Raw genomic sequence first — 5,576 nt, 5'->3', positions numbered from 1 at the left:
GATATGGGAGGCGGTGGCGGGAAAGAGACAGAAATCTTTAATAAATAAATAAATAAATAAATAAATACCAAAAAAAGATATTTTCTTAAATAAAAAAATTCTTGGTACAATGGTACATACTTATAATCTCAGCTTTTGAGAAGCTGAGACAAGAGGATCCCAAAGCCTAGGTCAACCTGGCCATACACTAGTATCCTGTCAAAAAAACAAACAAAAACTAAAAAACAAAAAAACACACTGTAGAACAAAAGGAAAAGAGAAAGGGGAATAATTTAAATGTTATTTGCTGTGCTTATTTCTCAGTGATAAGGTTATGAAGAAATTTTATTTTCTTCTTTGTCTATATTTTAAATGCTCTTATATATCACTGTACCCTTTTTATAACTTCAGGAATAAAAAATATTTTATATTTTTTATTTTCATTTAAGCAAAGAACTTTGTTTTGCAATTCAAAATAATTAATTATAAAAAACAAAGAACTTTCAACCCTATCCATGACTGGTTGGCATAGTCTTCATTACAATGGGGGCCTCTTCTGTTCTAGCCATGGCTCTCCCGCTCCATTCACTTCCTGCTAGGTCCGGGAGTTCACCCACCTTGGCTCTATTTAACGAGGGAGCCTCACTCTTGGGATCCAAGAACAAATGCATCTTGCCTTGCCCTTATTGCCCAGCACACCAGTGCTTCTTCAGTGCTGATGTCTAAGGAGCAGGCCAGAATGAAAGCCTCAGACAGCAACATGGAAAGACAGAGGTGGGCCAGATCACTGAGGTCATGATGCAAGGTAATATGAGAGACTTGAAAGGACTTGTATGGGAAACATCAGTTCTTGATCCCGAGGGCATCCGTTTCAGAGGCCATAGTATCCCTGAATGCCAGAAACTGCTGCCTCAGGCTAAGGGTGAGGAAGAACACCTATGGGAGGGCTTATTTTGACTGCTGGTAACTAGATAGATGTCAACAGTGGAACAGGTATCTTGGCTCTTACAAGAATGGGCAAAAATGGAAGATCTGCCTGCTCCTGTGGTCACCATGCTAAACAACTTTCCTACTAATCTGGACCCCATGTCTTGGCTCAGTGCAGCCATCACAGCCCTCAACAGTAAAAGTGACTTTGCCTGGGCATAGGCAGAGCGAATTAACAGAGCTAAGTTGGGAGTTGATTTATGAAGACTGTATAGACCTGAGTTTAAAGCCACCTTGTGTTGCAACAAAGGCCAACTGGACTCTTTACCACAAAGGCAGCAGCACTGGGGCCAATGGCTCTAAACTGAACTGGTCCCACATTCTTACCAGCATGCGAGGCTATACTGATGCTCAGTCCACTGAACTTAAGCATTTGTACCTCAGCGTGCACAGTGATCGTGAGGACGTTAATGTAACTGTAGGCAGTGCCATCTCAGACCCTTACCTGTCCTTTGCAGCAACCACGAATGGGCAGCCAGGACCTCTACGTGGACTAGCAAATCAGGAAGTGCTTTTCTGGCTAACACAGCTACAGAAGGAAGTTGGCAAAGATGCATCAAAGTGAAGTTATGAGACTACATCTGGAATACATCAACTAAGGACAAGTTGTCCCAGGATATGGTCATACAGTACTAAGGAAGACTGATCCACGATATTCCTGCCAGACAGAGGTTGCTCTGAAACATCTGCCTAATGACCCCATGCTAAAGCTGCTTGTTCAACTATACAAGATTGTGCCCAATATCCTCTTGGAGCAAGGGAAGGCCAAGAATCCTTGGCCCAGCATAGATGCTCACGGTGGGGTGCTGCTCCTGTCCTATGGTGTGATGGAGATGAATTATTACAGAGTCCTGTTCAGAGGGCCGAGGGTACTGGGTGTGCTGGTACAACTCAATCCAGAGCAGAGCCCTACGCTTCCCTCTAGAAAGGCCCAAGTCCATGAGCACAGATGATCTGATGAAGTGGATTCTAAAGTCAGGGTTAAATGGGAAATTGAGGGAAACTATAAGAAAATGAGGACACTTAAAAATAAGGGATAATTCTGTTTCAGGGGCCTTTAAGATTTAACATTAAGTTGTATCTGAGGCACTGAAAGTACATTTGAAATAAAATATAAATGAGGAGGTAATAGATGAAAAGCGACCCCCTCTTCCCTCACCAGCTCACGTCGCCTAGCTGGTGTGAGTTGCCCACCAACCATAGGATGACCAGGACTAAAGTATGTGGTCAGGGTTAGACCTGGTCACCACCATCTCTGGAGTGAGAGTCTGGCTCTTCTTCATTAGGTCAAAGCAGGTTACAGCATCTAAAACAGTTAGGTCAGGGCCCCTTTGTTGGATGTCAGCTGTGTCAAAGGGCCTTTTCCGGTGTGCACAAGCACCTCCTGGCAAGATCTAATGTTTAGCTGGAAACACCATGGCAGCTTTTGATGCTGTCAGGGAACCATAAATGGCATGGTATTTATTGTGACCGGTACCCAGTCTTTGATTCTATTTCTCTCTTTAAATTATGCCATTAAATGAAGGTCTGCAATTATCTGTTTCCTTGCAGACTTCCTATACCCGCTGTGCCTCAGCTGCGGAGGCTCTGGGTCTCCCTGCTCTAGCCTATGCTAGAGTGCTCTTAGCAGGTCTGTGATTTGTGGGCCTCCAGTCATTTGGCTTCCTCAGTACTTCATGTCAACCAGGCCTTTACTTCCATGGAACGCAAACCGCTCTCTTCTGACCTTAGTTTGGCCTGTTCACATGCTCTGGCACACAGAATGAGGGCTCAGGAATGACCAGTCTCTTCATGATCTCTTCCCAGAGATTCTAGCTGCCTTTTTGAACAGAAAAATGAAAAATGATTTGTGATTGGGCATAGTTCCCTTTGAATATCAACTGGATCTAGGGCTGGGGGCATTCACAACAGTAAGCCTTCTTCTGCCCCCTGCACCAGGACAGGTCCCTTTATATACCCATGTCTTTCTGTTGCTCTTTCCTTAAGTAAGAGCTTACAGCATGGTGCTTCTTTTAGCAGCCCCATTTGCACATATTCAGTGGCTCAGAATGTTCTACTGTCTCTTTGACAAAGGGTTGAGAAATACTCCTGTTGTGCCATCTCCTCACCCCCCAAACTGCTGCCTGTGTTTGTGTGGAAACCAAACCCCAGCACCACACTTTTGAAATGGACACCCTGTAACCCCCTGGGGAACTGTTAAGTCATGATGCAGACTTCGGGGTGTTTGGTATAAAAAGACAAATAATAAATGTTGTTGTTAACAACAATGACAAAACCAAAGCAATGAAAACAGAAGTGCAGATCTGGGAGCCAGTAAAGGGCCGTGTTGCCATACACTGAGGTGAGGGGAGAACAGGGTCCCCTGGAGGAGAAGTCGTGTTCAGGTACCAAAGCCATTAGCAGAGGAGCAGAGGCTAATGGGGTCTCATCAGAGTTCCCCACAGGATCAGCGCCCACAGCAGCCCAAGACAGACAACACAGGTTCAGCCTCTGGTCTATATCAAGTTTACTCTTGCCAGTGAACCCAGGCTATCCTAGAACAAAAAGACCCTAGATTGTGAAGCCTGTAACAGGTCTCAGAGGGGCCAATCAGAAACATTTGTGCCCACTGAAAGAACGTTTGAAGTGCTCTACTTGACTGTTCACTAATTCTTCACCTACGGCATTTCCCAAGACCAAATTAGAACAAGACAATCCCTTTTTTCCTGTAATTTTTTTATTCTTTGACAATTTCATATGTGTATATAATGTGTTTTGGCCATTTTTTTATCCCCATCCTTCGCTTGCCCCCTTCCCCTGCTGAACCTCTTCTTTTCTCTTTTCTCTTTTCTCCTTCCTTCCTTCCTTCCTTCCTTCCTTCCTTCCTTCCTTCCTTCCTTCCTTCCTTTCTCTTTTCCTTCCTTCCCTCTTCTTTTCTTTTTTGAGACAGGGTTTCTCTGTAGCTTAGAAGCCAGTCTTGAAACTCACTCTGTAGACCAGGCTGCCTTTGAACTCACAGATATCTGCCTGCCTCTCTGCCTTCCGAGTTCTGGGATTAAAGGCATGAACCGCCACCCCTTGGCAAACCCCTTCTTCTTTTCAACAAGGTCCACTCCTATTTTTAATGTCCTTTTCTTCGTATATGTAAGAGAGAAGAAAGAGATAGGTGAAGGGGGCAGTTAATAAGGGCGGTTTGTGTTAGAAAGGGTTGTTTTATTGGAGCACAGGCAACTTGCCAGTGGCTACACTACTGAAGAAAATAACACTCCTTTGCTGGCAACCCCTAACTACCACAGCTCCTCTGGGAGGAGAGGGGACTAAGGAACCCTACCATCACAGAATGCTGAGAGATTTTTGCCAGACTTGTGCAAGCAACCCCAGCTGCTGTGCGTGCAAATCCATGTCATGTCCAGAAGAGCGGTTTACAGCACTCCTCATCCATCAGCTCTTACGCTCTTTCCACCCTTCTCTTCTGCAATGCTGTGATGTCTTGTCTCGGGCGAATACTCACCTCCACACAGCGACCAGCTATGAGTCTCTGCACTAATGGCCAGTGCAAACAGAAGTTTGTTGGCCCAAAGCTCAGCACATGAGTCCATGTGCATAAGCACAAACATTCTAAAGGCAGTTTGACACTATGTCCGTTTAGCAGAACAAGTAAGTTCTCTCTGAGGGCCAATAGCCTTGCCAGCCATGGGCTTTTGACCAGGTTTAGAGTATTAGGAATTGGTTCCCTCCTGTGGAGCAAGCCTCAAATTCATTAAGAAAACACAGAATGGCTCTTTCTAAGTCAGCATGATCCTCATGTGTCTGCCCCACAGCACTGTATTGTGCATATGGACAGTAGTCCTGTTTTATCAGAGGGGGCGTGCCGAACATCCCAGTGGATATCTCAAGGTCTAGATAACACTGACCATGACATAGTTAGTTCCTATACATGCATGCCCATGATTCAATTTAATTTATAGATTATGTACAATAAAACATTGATATAATTATTACATAGCATGATTTCTAGTGTACCATTCTAATATCTACTTTCATTGTCCCCTTGAGCTGGAGAGAGCCTTAGTAACAGGAAGGGATGTTTCTGTCAGGAATCACGGAGAGACTCTTGCATCCATGAAACAGTACTCTCTTCTTTACTGTGTTGTTTACTTTGTTTTCTTTGCTAAACTAAATTAAAATACCGAGTTTTAAAATCTTATCCAAGTGAGCAAGTAAAAATATGTATTTTGACGGACACTCTTCTGGTCCATCCGATCAATCTGATTTGATTTAACATAAGTAGTGGTAGAAAATGCAGCTTTATCAAATAAAAGCTTTACTATTCCTCACTTTTGTATTATTTTCTGCTACAGGCTTTTCCATAATCTATCTCTATAAGCCTAGAGTCATCTCGATGCTAAATCTTCAGAATTTTTCCAGTTATTCTAGTGAGATCTTACACTTACCTAACTTTATTCAATAAATAAATATTTACTTAATCCTTATTCTGTGACAAACATTCTAGACAGGACAAGAAACAAGGGTAGGTGAGTTCGAGACCAGCCTGATCTACAGAGCTAGTTCCAGGACAGGCTCCAAAGCCACAGAGAAACCCTGTCTCGAAAAACCAAAAAAAAAAAAAA

At 43.5% G+C, this 5,576-nt stretch overlaps 1 pseudogene; it reads left to right on the top strand.

The window, feature by feature from the left end:
- Positions 1 to 546: 546 nt before the first annotated feature.
- On the top strand, positions 547 to 1,983 carry LOC101985938 (annotated as a pseudogene).
- Positions 1,984 to 5,576: the final 3,593 nt, after the last annotated feature.

This window comes from Microtus ochrogaster, unplaced genomic scaffold (genome assembly GCF_000317375.1).
Source record: "Microtus ochrogaster isolate Prairie Vole_2 unplaced genomic scaffold, MicOch1.0 UNK3, whole genome shotgun sequence".
Lineage (NCBI taxonomy): Eukaryota > Metazoa > Chordata > Mammalia > Rodentia > Cricetidae > Microtus > Microtus ochrogaster.
Note: the sequence above shows the minus strand (reverse complement) of the source record. Positions and strands in the feature narration are given on the sequence as shown.